Below are 15341 nucleotides of genomic sequence, written 5' to 3'. Positions count from 1 at the left end.
AGTTAAAAACAGAACATTAAACTAGGGATGCACAATATTATCGGCCTGAAATCGGTATCAGCGGATATCAAAATTTCTGCCAATATACATCCGATATTTTGACTGTGAATATCAGCATATATCAACTGTAAAATTTGGCCGTATACTGTATATAATCATTAATTAGTGATAAATTAGTGGAGTTTTAGGCTGGACCAACAGACCTATGTAAGTTGAGGTCTTTTTCTTTATTCATCCTCATTCTTTCAATTGAAAGTGTATTTTAAGAAAAATAGTTTGTTTTTTCATCCTCAAACCTTTAAGTGTGTTCAAAGGACTAAAGTTTTAGTTATGTGAGACATATTCAGATATCAGTATCAGCTAAAATAAACGGAGCATGCTCTGGTTCATGTGGTTTCATTCACAGTCTGAGTGACAACATCAGTAACATCAGTTTAATCACAGACAGCATTAGTACTCTTGATTAATGTTGATCAAATTTTCATCTCCCTTTAAGACCTCTGTCCTATGTGCATATTTTGGATTTTTGTGTAAAATGTCAGCTCTCTTTAAGTTTTGATCAAAAACAACAGCTGTCCCCTAAACCTCTCCATTTGTTAAGCATGATAGTGTTTTGTCCCTTTTGATGTATTTTATCTGCGGACAAATGAGCAACAGGCTGTCTCCTTCATTTTTAATGGAGGAATGCACGCCTATTTGAAAACTTTTTCAACAAGGAAACATGCCTGATTTGGCATGTCGGCAGAATTCTTGTGTAGTTGTTTAAAATGTCAGATTTTAAATTTAGTGATGGGTTATCAATATCTTTGCTTACTCTATATTAGCCCCTCTTACGTCAAGATGTGCATGTATACATAAAAAAACTTATTTTTAAAATCAGCAGTTGAAAAACAATTATTGCTTCTATTGGTTATTGGCTGTCATGAGTAGGAAATTATCGGTTACCAGCTGTTATCTTTTCCACCAGTGGTCATTAAATGGATTTTGGTCATTTCCAGTAATAAGCAGAGGTTTGGTGTGTTTTTTTCTTTAATTGAATGTCAAGTCAGTTATACTAGCGGTTGTCAACATGGAGGTCGGGCCACCTTGGGGGTCATGAGACACTTATAGGGGGTCGCCAGATGCCTTAAAAAAACCCAAAGAAATAATATTTTTTAAATGATTTCTTCCCACCCAGTTTTGTTACTATCATTTGCCATTTTCAATCAGTTTCTGCACAATTTGGACCCTTTTTTTTTTTTTACCTCTTTTTTACCCATTCTTTCCAATTTTGTCACATTAAAACCCTTTTTGATCACGTTTTCCCACCAATTTTTGCCAGTTATAACACATTTTTGCCACTCTAACCCATTTGTCAGTTTTAAACACTTTCCACCACTATTTTTATGCCTGTTTTTGACACTTCTGTTGTTGCCTCTGCTGACCTCTTGCCACTATTAACCACTTTTACCACTTTCTTGGCCCAATTTCTGCCCCAGTTAGCTTATTTTTTTCACATTTAAACCACTTTGTCTGACTTTTAAATTCCATTTCACCAAATTTTCACCCATTTTTGCCACTTTTATCCTGTTTCTGCCACTTTTTGTTCCCCTTTTACTATTTTTTATGCTTGCTTTGACACTCTAACCCATTTTTGCCTTTTTTGCCACTCTTATCTAATTCTTGCCATGTCTAACTAATTTCTGCTACTTTTAAAATCACATTCCAACACCTTTTCTACCACCCTTTTGCCATTTTAAGCCATTACTATGGCACAAATAACTAAAAAAGATAGTTGTCGCTTTTATAAGAGTGGATATTATTCAGGTGGATGGATATCACAGCTTAAACTTACAGTGGACCATGATTTTGCTGACCTCCATGGCCTCTAGTTTGGCTGGGTCCCAGAAAGCTCTCGCTTTTATCCCCCCTTATGGGTGGCCTTGTCTGCACATGGCCATTCTTGATTGTGCATGGCTGTGTTCAATCACCTTAAGTACAACGGGGGTCCCCGGTCTCTAGCACCTTTATTTTGAGGGTTGTAGGCTGAAAAAGTTGAGAACCCCCTTGTTATACAGCCCATAAACTAGGCTCAGAGTGTAAGATGCCATTTTGGCCACTTGGGGGCAGCAGAGCTGGCTGAACATAACACTAAAATATTATCATCACATACAGTTTAGTGTTACAAATCTGAGGCACACTTATCTTTGTATTTACCTTGTGAAAGATGTGATATTTGTCTCTACAGCAGTCGGGTATATGTTTATCTGTTACTAATTGTCACTTTGATTTAATTCAAGCTATTACTATTCAACATTTGGACAGAGATAAACCCACAAATAATATTAACAACAAAACAAAAAACCTGTGTTAAGCTATGGCATTCACTGGAGCCTGTTTCCAAAATGACTTAATGCAAGTGTAGAGCTTCATTTAACACAATCCCAGTTTATTTGACAGCAGCTTTCATTGATAAGGTGATTCTTTCCTTGTTCTGAACACATTGTTTTCAACCTGGGTTTCTCTCTTTTTATACACATGTACAATACAGTACAGCTCTGAAACAATGGCAGCTTTTGTCATACTGCCTCTCTTTAGTCTTGCTCTCTGTTAATCAGTCTTCAGACAAAGACAGAGCAACAGCAGCAGAAGCACATACACCCCTGGGGCAAAAAAAGAGGAGAGATTCAGCCTGAATGTCTCCCCCCTCGCTCCCCTCCTCTCCTCTCCTCTGCCCCTCCTCTAACTACAAGCCTCATCCCTCCCTTCAAAAAAACCCCACTCCTCTGTCTGTCTCTGAGGCGCTGCAGAGATGAAAGGGAATACGCAATGTGCCGCCTTTGACTGTGAAATGTGCGGTGTTATTAAGGGGAAGTTTACTGGCCTTGTCTGCGTTTGAACACTCACGCTTGCTTGCACCAGGCAGCTGTTTTGGAGAGGAGGGGTGGTGGTGGTGGTGGTGGGGGGAATCTGCAGCTTTTTGCAAGGAGGCTTAAATACCTGCAGATTACAATCCATGACAAACCCAGGGACACATCTGCCTGTGTGCATTCTGTGTGAACATGCATGAGTAAAAGCAAGCGTGAGACGACACTGGCCTTTCATGCTGCTCATGCATTCTTCTTTCCTATTTTAGATCCATCCAGCAGGGGTCAGTAGAGACCAGTCAAACTCAGCTCTTTGCATTGCCTCACACAGCAGGGTTAAGTGGGAACACTACAGTGGGGCTTTTCAAGGCCAAACTGGGTTATTCCAGCGCACCGAAATAACCCAGAATATACAGCCGAGAGAACACGGAGCAGATACTGGAGGAAGATAAGGTCAGAGCAGCTTAATAATGTTGCTCTAGTGTAGCATACATAAGCATATTTTACCCCAGACACTAGAATCAATTTAAACGCAAGACTAATCTGTCTCATCAAGTACCAGAGTTTCCTGTTACCAGGACGTTTAAGTTCTGTTACCTCAAATAACCCAGCTGCAGTTGCAGTTTTTTCTCCAAATGTCTCATTTTTATGCACCAGCTTTACGTCTGCTGCAGGAAAAAAGCCTGTCTGAAGTCTTCAGAGATTCACACAGCTTGTGATTCTGGTCTGATGATGCTGTTGGGAATGAGTGACGCAAACACCACACATCTCACACGGCCAGCAGTCATGAGATGAGCTGGGACGGCTAATATGCGTGCATCATGACACAGAGGCCAGGCTCGGTGTGTGTGACTCACCTCCGAGTCATGCTGCTGCTACTAGTGATACAGCCCAATATGTAATTGGGGTAATCTACTTGTTGTCCATTCAAAGCCTTTGGAGAAAAACACACTTATGTCATCCATGTGGGAAAACATGTTTATTACTTCATTCAGATCCTCCATTGAAAAAGAAAAGTCTTTGACCAATCAGGAAATGTTAACATCTTAACTAGTTTGCTCTAACTTAGCTTGTTAGTCTGCACAAGTCATTCTTCAGTCAGACTATTTCTGGCACATGTAGGAGTTTCTTATTTATTCATCAGTCATCCTTCAGCCAGCTTACTTTGATGCCAAGATGGAGCCCAATTAGTAAGAAATGTCCCATCTGTAGTCTTTAATCAGACCACCCTTGAAGAGGCAAAAGCATACAAGACAACCAGAGGAAGCATATTTCATTTACGCACTTTTTGCTTTAATAGTGACATGAGCTTTAACAGTTAATTTTCACTCCTGATAGTCTGACTATAACACTGTTTGATGCTAGATTTACATAGAAGTAAAGAATAGTTGCTCTCTTATTTTATAAGGACTTACTTACAGTACCATGAAAAAGTATTTGCTCCTTTCCTGATTTCTTCTTCTTCTTTGTCTTTTTTTGCATATATGTTACACTTAAATGTTTCAGATTATCAAACAAATGTTATTGTTTTTTGATGATAATTTCATTAATTAAGGGAAAAAGCCACCCAAACCTACCGGAATATGTAAAATTGCCCCCAAACCTAATAGATGGTTGTGCCACCCTTGGCTACAACTGCAAGCAAGGACCCTCTTGAAAACTAAATGATTCATCCTAAGGGGCTGCCCTTCTTAAATGAATTTCAAAATACATTTGGGTTTTTTTTTTTATGCAGTGATTTTGACTAGAGTTGTTCCAATTCTGGTACCAGTACCTAAAATAAGCCGATACTGCTTCAGATGTGGGTATTGGTATCTGCGAGTACGTGTTTATGCACAGATCAGATACTGTTTTGTATAAGCTCGTACCTTGCTTTGTTTAGCCATGCTAAATGTTAGCATTATGAACCAGAAACCCATTCTTCTTCACTGCTCCGTTACACTGTATGCACAAGCTACCGTTTTTAGAGCTGCGAAGAGGAACCAAAAAAAGGAGAAAGAAAATAACCCACTGCAGCAGCACAGTTTAGAGGCTATTGTGACATTCATTATTCTTTGTATGTTTGTTATAAAACCTTCCAGGCTGGCATTGTTATATGTAGGACAAAAAGTGACACAGGTTTATAGAAGTTATAAAACTTTGGAACTATAAATCGTAGCCTCTTTCTTGTTATTCTCTTGAAGCTAGCCATTTTACATCGATGCTACCCATGCCTTGAACCTCTTATGGTAGCGGTTGTAGTTTCCCTGGAACTTGGTTGATTTTTGGGGGGCTTTAAATATTAAATCCACACCAGCAAATCCTACTGAACATCTTTTTACCAGTTTTTAATTATTTTTGATTATTTGTCACCACTAGCTTGAATGCAAAGAATGCTAACAACAGTACTGTTGTTTTGTGAGGGACTGTCAACCAATGGCAGGCTGTTCCTTCATCACGCCATGATGTGTCAAACTGTGCATGCTTAAACATGCTGATCATAATGGATCGAGGTAATGGAGATGAAGTGAACATTATTGATATAATGTGCAATTGAGCCACCATTGTTTTTTGGCACATTTTTCCATAAATTTGATCAATTATGTGGAGAAACTGTACCTATCTGTAATGCTGTATAGCCTATCTTCCCAAAGCGTGTCATGCTTTAAGGAGAAATGCACAATGAAATTTCTGGAGGATAATGCCGCTGTGATTGCCAAGTACCTCATACCAGAGATTCCCTAACTTTTCAACCTGGAACCCCCAAAATAAAGGTGCCAGAGACCTGGGGCCCCCTTTCTAATATTTCTTTGACCTGAAATTTGAGTCAAAATACCGGTTTTAAACTTTTTTTTGCAGCAGAGATGTCATACATTATATATCATGCAATCATGAAGACCCATTTTTTAGAATAGTCTACAATAAAATCCTACTTAATCATTTTTGTCAGTTCATGAAATGAAAAATGTTCCCTTCAATACAATAACTCATATCCAATTTGCAATATGAGTCAAAATCATCACAATTCACAAAACCAACACAATATTAGATACAACGAGGGCTGCACAATTAGATGTTTTTTCAAAATTGTGCAGCCCTTATTGTATCTAATGTTGTGTTGGTTGTAATACAGAATGATTTATTGCTTTTGTTTGTTGTAAAATACATAAGATGAGGAACTTAAGGAATAATCGCATATCAAATCGCAATCGCACTATTGGGGGAAAAAATCGCAATCAGATTATTTTCCTAAATCGTTCAGCCCTACAGTTAACTAATTTTATTTTATATACAGTACTGTGCAGAAGTTTTAGGCATGTAGAGCGCTAACAGTTCTTCACAGGTCTTGATGTTCCACAACCCTGGGATGAGGAGAGGAGGGAGGGCGGCCAGAGTCTCAGCAGCCAAGGTCGAGCTTAACAGCATGTCTTTTGTCTGGGCCTTTGCACCCCTGGTAATACGCCCAGCAACCACCAACAGGTGCTTAGAACACACGACAACCAGGGGGTTGTGGCAACCCTCCTACCCGCCCTAACAGTAACCTAGGCTATGTTTAAGCGCAATATCTACTCATAACTCCACCCTTATGTTTTGTTTTCATCAGATTATTTTCCCATGCCCTTGGTAACGTACAAAGACATCCAGAGCATAACCTGGGTTGTGTCAATCCTCCTAGCCGCCCGATGGGACCCTCAGATGGGGGTATTCACCATTACACGCCTTACTTCAGCCTCTAATTTCCGCCCAAACATGCCTAAAACTTCTGTACAGTACTATATGTATATTTCATCAGAATAGGTAAAGTATACAATTTTGAATCATTTAAAAATATTCTTTATTTTTTGGAGGGGTCACAACCCCCATGTTGAAAACCACTGTCTTATACAACCCAACTTCAAAAATCACTAAAATATCCCTCTAAGGTTGTCAAATTTGAAATTTAGAAACATTTAGAAAAAAAAAATTAATTTCAAACCTTAATTCATTCACGGAGATTTCCTGTTACAAAGTCTTAATATAGCAAATAATTTACACAATCTTTGTTATCTTAATGACAGATTCTGTCATAAAGTTGGGAATCTAAAAAACAAATTCCTTTTTTTCAAAAGACTGGTGCAACAGAAACCCTGCACACTTTTTATAAAGAGGATGTTTTGGGCAGTTCAGACAGTTTAGTGGAGTTTGCCTGATTATTACTGTGATTAAAAACAGAAAAATACACAATATTTGGTGCTTAAGAATTCCATATTTGTTTTCATGGTACTACAAAAAGGAACCATTTGATTTTTACTTGTATCAGATCAATCGTAAACTTCTGGTGTTGTGATAACTGCATAGAAAATAATCTTACTTGAACTAATACTTTTGTGTGTTCCACTGTTCTTAATGACATATTTGAAAGATATTCTGTGTTTGAATCCAAAGAGAAAGTAACAGATGAAGTTGCCTATGTGTACTGCCAAAATATGGAGGCTAAATTGGAGAGAGATTTGGCTGTAAAGAACACTTCATTTTGTTAGTATATGCATATAAATGGAGGGAGAAGTTGAACACGATTCATATGTAGTTGCATAAAAAGCAAGGAAGAACTATTCATAGTGTTACAGGCAACAATGGCGGAAATGATAATTATAGTCATTGTGTTTACAATGCAGGAGACACCTACTACAAAATAGGTCAAAGTGATGAGAACTTTATTGTAAGGATGGAAGTATCTGCTTTAAACTCTGATTTTTCTTTGTGATTATGCTATACTATTGTTGATATTGTAAAAAGATTTTTATTAATTAGCATTGTTTATGTCGTGCATTGTTTATTCATGCAACCTTTCTTAGAAAAAAATCCTTGAATGTCTTTAATCCATGTTTATTTCAGATATTTATGAATTCCCTTGCCACTGTTTGCCACAGGGTAGTTCATTCTTTTCCTCACAGAGCAAAGTGAGGAGGAGGAGGAGGAGGAGGAGAGAGAAACAAAACGAGGAGGACTGAACTAAGCAAGAGAAAAGGTGTGTGTATTTATCCTTTCGCTGAGTTATAAATCAGAGAAACAAGTGGAGAAAAGCACAAGCCTTTAAGGAATCATCAAGCTCCAAATTGTTGGCTTATAGCTGGTTTTACTTTAAGATTTTAGTCCCTTAATTGACTTTTATTGAGGATAACTACAGGCTATAAAAAGCTTCAAGTCTTAGATCACGAGCAGTAGGAGTCGACACAAACCCTGATAATATTCTCATGTCCACAGAGAGATAATACAAGACAAACACGCTTTTGTTGTGTTGTCAGAGTAACTGGATTGTTTGGCTGTGTTTCTAGCGCATAATTGATTGTAATTAGGTGTAGCAGTTCACCCGGGCTGTGTTGTGTTTGGGAAAACAGAGAGGGAAACCAAAGCGGAGTTTAACTAAAGTATTTCTCTGCTAATTTTCCTCCTGTCTCGATGGAAAGTGGGAATCTATGTGTCATGAGGGAAGTACTTTTCCAGCACTGAAAAAAGATAGGAACATGCTGTCAGCTTCTCCTAACACATGGCTGTGATTTGTTGGAAACCCTCCCCCGTCCCTCCTTTCCACGGGAGAACATGAGTTGAACATTGTGAGTGCATTCTCTGTCCCTTTTTTCCTGCAGGTGTGTGTGTGTTGTTGCCTTAGGGGGAACAACGTGCTTCAGTACAGCTGAGTGGGAGTGCCTTTGACCTAACTCGTCCCTTCTCTGTCCATATGAAGCCCAATAAGCCACACCTCTCCCCCTTTATCTCCTCCCCCTGTCCCCGCTGAGGGCCTGTGGCGAGGCCCTGCCCCGCATGAGTTTGTGTGTCAGTGAGAGTGCACGTTTCACACGTGTGACCACCGTGGAGGCAGCCGGAGCTCTAAGCTGCTTTGCAAGGCTTAGGAAGGGCAGCCACTCGCTTTGCTAACTCAAAGCGTAGCAGTGTTCGCTGCATGCCCTGGAGGGGGGTGACGGCATAGCTGAGCACTGGAGCATGGTGCCCGGAGGTTTCATGTAACAATGATGGGTCAGGGCAGCCTGAAGAGGCACTACAATGAACTGTACATTGTTACAAACTCAGCTCTTGTTCAGTAGTCACAGAAAATGAGTGTAAATCTGTCAAACTGAAACTACAAGTCTTTATTTGTTCCTCGAGGAAGAAAGAGTTTTTCATTGATGCGAATATCAAAGTGCATGTAATCAACTTGATGCAATATTTAAAATGTACACATTTAAAAGTTTGTTTTGTTGTAAGTAGACAAAGTGGCTGATGTTTGGATAATTTTTGGAAGGACCTGTTACAATTTATGCTATTTTTTTTTAATGATTGATAGTCACAAAAGTACCAAAACTATTCCATAAGAGAAGTGCACAGGAAATGACAAATAAATCTTTCAAAAATAATTAAGAAAAAGTCCTACACACTGACTTAATTGCACAACAACATTGTCAATGCCTAAAGTAAGGTGTAGTGTTGCTACAGCTTCTGTGCAATTAAAAGACAGTCTGGCTGCAGAGCACAGATTTAAGACCCCCCTGCAGACCACTACCACAACCTGCACTATAACATTCAAAATAAAAAAACTTAAACTTCCTTTTAAGGTTAGGGTAGGGGTGAGGAAAGGATTAGAATCCATAAGTAAAGAGTTAAAAACCTGACCTGCCAAAACCTAAAGCTAACAAGGCTACATTAGTTACATTTGCTATGTTAGCTACATAGCTAATGTAGCTAGGCCACATAGCTTAAGCAAACAATGCTATGTTGTTACATTAGCTGCATCAGCTACGTAGGTAATGTAGCAAGACTTCATAGCTAAAGCTAAAAAAAAACTGTACGTTAGCTACATAGGTAAAATAGCAATGTAGGCAATGTATTTGCTAAAGCTAACTCTTTCTAACTACTGATAATGTAGCTAGTGTTTCTATTTAAAGCTAATGTAGCTAAAGCAAGTCACAATTTTGCATAACTTCTTTTAAAACGGGGAAACAAGTATTGGCAAATTACATCCCTTCTGTTCCAACAGAGGTGGTGTCTCACAGTAGACTGCAGGTCTACACCTGGAACTGGAGTGTGTAGCCAGACCCCTCTCTGAAGACAGTGGCAGGAGTTTGTCTACCCTTTCAGATCACTGAATACAATAAATTTCCCAATAGTAGGTATCCAGGGCTTAAGATTTCGTTGGTGTGCATTGTATTGTTGGCCTTTATGGCTAGACTACATGGCCTTAGATCTATATTTTAATTTTCTTGACCCCGGGCTGCATGGCGGCACAGGGGTTAGCACTGTTGCCTCACAGCAAGAAGGTCCCTGGTTCGCTTCCCAGTCAGGGCCTTTCTTTGCGGAGTTTGCATGTTCTCCCCGTGCATGAGTGGGTTCTCTCCGGGTACTCCTGCTTCCTCCCACCACCAAAAACATGCTCATTAGGTTAACTGGTGACTCTAAATTGCCCGTAGGTGTGAATGTGAGTGTGCCTGGTTGTCTGTCTCTATATGTTGGCCCTGTGATTGACTGTCAACCAGTCCATGGTGTACCCCGCCTCTCGCCCAGTGACAGCTGCGATAGGCTGCAGGCCCCCCTGAGACCCTGAACGGGATAAACGGTATAGAAAATGGATGGGTGGATGGAATTGTTTGACCCTTAAAGGGATACTTCAACATTTTGGCAAATTCACCCATTGCCATAATTCCTATAGTCTTGGTAATAGGTTCGTTACCTTTAGTTGTCGGTGCAAGCTATTTTTAGATCAGCGCTACCGAGTTCGGACCTGCTGTGCCAACTCAATGTAAGCAGATGGTATTCCGGCTTTCCCTCATCATACTCATCAAATACACAATCCAACAACTCCAAAACGCTCTCCTGGACAAGTTGTGACCTGCACATTCACCACGCCATGAAATAATAACGTATAATTATGTAACATTACGACACATGAAGCAAATACTCAGAACTATTTCTTGAGTAAACCACTGGGCGGAGTGATACAGTGCAGCAACCATGCCCGGAGTGTAGTTCTGGCTCTGCATTTAGCTTTAAAACATCTCCGTCTTGTAATGTTCCATGATTATTTCATAGCGTGGTGAATGTACAGGTCACAACTTGTCCATGAGAGCGTTTTGGAGTTGTTGGATTGTGTATTTGATGAGTTTGAAGAGGGAAAGCCGGAATACCGTCTGCTTACATTGAGTTGGCACAGCAGGTCCGAACTATGAAGCGCTGATCTAAAAACAGCTTGCACCGACAACTGAAGGTAACGAACCTATTACCAAGACTATAGGAATTATGGCAATGGGTGAATTTGCCAAAATGTTGAAGTATCCCTTCAACATTCAACTGTAATGGTATTATTTCACAATATTACAGAATCAAAATTGATGACACATTTAAATACATATTCAGGTGTCACAACCCCCACCTCATGTCTAACAATAAGATCACATAAATATGATTTTACGAGTCCCTCTGTGTTCACTGCTTTGTTACTGCACTTGTAGTTTTAAGTTTCATTTCTCTCCGCTGAGATGTGTCAGGTTGTTACTGAGAACACTACATTTTCTGATTAGGGCATTCACAATAAGAGCAATCGAAAAATAATAACTACAGACTTTTATTGTGAAGAACTTGTCAGAAATAACATTTTTATTATTGATTTAATTTAGCTTTAGCAGAGATACTGGTGAGTGTGGAGTATCTATCCTACAACTACTATAGCTACATCTGAGCTAAAAGCTACATTAGTGGCAGCCATTGCTATTAGCTTCCAGTACAGCTTAACCCTGCCTATAGCTACTGCTTTATTCTCTTCAAATGACATTGATTGGCTATGTCTGTTTTCAGACCTGGCACAAACCTTGTAGATCGGAGCTTTGCAAGATGGATTTGCCTGATGACGGATCTGGCCAATCCATCTGCTTTGCAAGGTTAACGAATGGCAGGGGAAAACAAGTTATTAGGTAGCTTGCAAGACATGCAAAAACAAATTTAAACTTAGAGCAATGGAGATCAAAGTTGAAGAGTCTCTTTTGAAATCCTTGAATCTGCAACACTTTGCAAAAATGGTATTAATTTGACTTTGACTGGGTCTTAAAGGGTCTTTAAAGTCTGAAGTTTAGCTTTAAAAAGTGTGCACCAACCCAGTTCTTTGCACATCCTCATTCCTTAAACTCAAATGTGTGTTTTAAGGGCCGAAGTTTTAAGCCTGAATGACGTCAACAATATCAGTATTGGCTAAAATGTATTTTAAAATATGGGCATAGAAGATATTATCAAAATTCTAATACTGTGCATCGCTGAGTCCAAACATTATAGCCTTATAGTCTGCGGTTGAAGTTTAATTTCCTGTTATTGTGGTAACCCCCCTTGTTGTACTTTGTTCTTAAGTTTGAGTGAAAGAGAAAGCAGGTTAAACTCTAACTCTGACACACTTTCTCAACTTTACTTCAGCCCAGGATGATTAATAGTGCTGCAGATGTCCTGTGCAGATAAGGCAGCTCCACACATGCACGCATGCATGCAGCGAGAATATCCATGTGTCCTGCAGGACTTAATGTTCACTGCTGCTGGTATCACACATTCACACTCTCTCCTCCCTCCCTGCAGATTGAGTCCATGTAGAGAGCAGGAATATCAGGTTTCCTGTCTTTGTGCAGAGTTTGTACTCACAGCTTCACCTTTGTTCCTCTTCTGTCAGCACACAGCGGCGCTGCATCAGGGCGCTCTGCTCTCTGCACGCTGCTCTCTCAGGATACACCAACCAGACCACTGGCAAACTCTGGCACTGGATTTAGAGTCCCTAACAGATAATTATCTGGGAGTTAAACAGTCTTTTGTGTGCATTTTGGTAATTGCAAGCAAAGCTTTTCTTGGTCAGTGATCCTGGAGTATTTAGTGCTTTCTGTGTGGCTCATTCATGGTTTCAGTCGGTGAAAATGTGTGATTGTTGTTTCTGTGCATTCCCCTCTGCTGTGGAACCCCATATGACCCTGCTGTGGCGCCAGTAGAGGCTGGGTACCGTGCAGGAGGAAGACGAGGAGGAAAAGGGAGGGCGAGAAGGGAGGCATATGAGGATATTGGAGTAAATTTATAGGCTGTAGAGAAGTGAACACAATAATGGAATAGGAGAGAGGGAAAAGAGGGTGTATCTGCACAGTTTCCTGCTAGTTTCCAAGGAATGAATAGTTCCTGTGTGAACATTAGCTTTTATCTAATAAGACGTTATTTAATGCTGCAGCAGGAAAGAGGTCTGCGGTTTGACTCGAGGCCACTGCAGCCGTGCCTTTTGAAATGTGACCCTGCATGTGAGACGTCACACGGCGCAGCGCCTGGAATGTCCTGCGTAAAGACAGAACAAACTCAAACAGAGGCTGAGTGTAATCTCTTATCTCTGCCTGACACTTTGTACCCAAAGAGCGTCAAGTAGGATCAGATCTGCAGGGAAGTCACATCAGTGACGTCTTATTGGGATTTTTTAGATCAGGTCATGCATTAACATGTGTATAGATAGAATAACACTATTCTTACTTTGAAAACATAGTTATTACTGATTAATGCTCAATGTTTTAGACACTTGTCCTGCCCTCTTCATATTATTTTTCTTCTGTTATTCAAACCTCCCCTCCAAAAAAGGAAAAAACTGAATTCAAAAATCAGAGGGGCACCTGTTTTAATAACTATGACTATCTTCGTCCTCTCCATCATCATATGAGTAACATGATATCAGTGGTCATAATTAATCATAGTTTTCCAGTGACAGTCAAGGCAGTGGGAGTGCCACCGGTCCTCTGGCAGCTAAACCAGAATTCAGGAGCCAGCTCAAGTAAACATAAAACCAGTGAGGTCAAACAGAGTAACACCTCTTCAAAAAGAGTACCACACGGAGGGATTACTGTGAAGAAGTTATCAAGTTGAATGAGGAAATTGCTTTTTTATGTCCAATTATTAAAATTTCAAGGAAGCACAGTCCAAAATTTTAAAAAACGAGCTTTTGGTTAGATTTACTAATAATATTCTTTTGTTAGCTGAGACTCAGAATCATGTTCAGACGCTCTGTCTATACTGAAATGCAGCTACCCACCACTAGTAGCCCCTGTAGCTGTTCCTAATGACTGCTGTGTTGCTGCAAAAATGCTCTTTAATCCAGTGTAAACAACAGTAAACTAATATCATCGATAGCAAAACAGTGCTGTTAAGTGACACTGAAGTTTTAAGTTGGTTCACAGAATGTGTTTACCTGACATTACACTATTCAGCAAAAAGCAATTAAAATTTGCGATATTCAGGTATAAAATGATTTATCTAGGGACATCTGTAAAGCTGACAAAGGTCTGTTGGTCCTGCCCAAAACCCTACAAACTTATTTTGTATATTCAATATTCAATATAGGCTGAAATTTGTGGCTGATGTATTGGTTGTAAATATCAGACAAGATTGTCATATCTGCTGATATTGATATCATACCAGTGCTGTTGTGCATCCAGGCAGATCACGTATTCTTGGTGGAGTGTCTTTATGAGATTTTTGAATCCTGACTTTTCAACAACACTGGGCTCATGTCTTTGGTGGCGTGTTGTGTTACTGCTGCCGTTATCTCGGCATCATCTTTCGGCATATTTCAATGATTACAGCGTGAGTTTGACCTCTTCCTTTTTAAAGCTGAACCACTGCCAGATCACAGATCCAGCACTGTTTTTCATCGTCCTTCTGTGAAAGCTGCTAACTCACAGCTAATTTGCCTCACTGCTGTTTACTTCCTTCGCTCCCCCATGCTTCTCTCTCCTCCGCTGGTACACATACGTGCATATGGGGAGGAGAGTTTTCTGTATGGGCAGGGGAGTGAGCACTCTTCTATGAGAGATGCATTCAGGGACAACGGGAGAAGCAAAACTCCAGCGAGAAATGCACACTGATGGCCCAAAACTTCCACATAATTTATACTCAATTTTCGCGATATAGTCATTTTATACATCGTGGGTGGCTAAAGCCATGATACATTAAGTACAAACGATATATCGCCCAGCCCTACTTCTGTGTGACATTTTCCTTGAAATACAGAAATATCAACATTTAAGACAAAAGTTATTTTTATTGCCGCAAATAATGTTAACATAAAATACAAGTGATGGATTCAGTAGTGAGGGGAAATAGCTGTCAAATTTGGATTATAATCGCCTAATGTCTGTTGGGTGTCTGCTGTTTAAAAAGAAGTAGAAGAAGAAAATAGAGGTAATTAAACTGTTGTCACATCCTGTATGTGCAAAACGACAGTGTGTGATTTCAGACAATACTAACCTGCAGTGATTAAGCGCTCTGTACTGTACTTTAGTGTGCTAACAGAAGTATGACATTCGGACCACACTAATGATCTTCAAACTCCCCAAAGATCCCTGTTGTCATTGAAAATAAAAATAGGTCTGTATCCAAACAGGATCTAATTATATTTAGATTAAAAAAAAAAAAAAAAGAACTTAAACAAAAACTGTTTTTAATACAAATACACTGTTAACAGCAACATCAGTTTTACTCAGAAACATG

Source organism: Cheilinus undulatus, linkage group 19, assembly GCF_018320785.1.
Source record: "Cheilinus undulatus linkage group 19, ASM1832078v1, whole genome shotgun sequence".
Lineage (NCBI taxonomy): Eukaryota > Metazoa > Chordata > Actinopteri > Labriformes > Labridae > Cheilinus > Cheilinus undulatus.
This window is presented reverse-complemented; position numbering follows the sequence as displayed.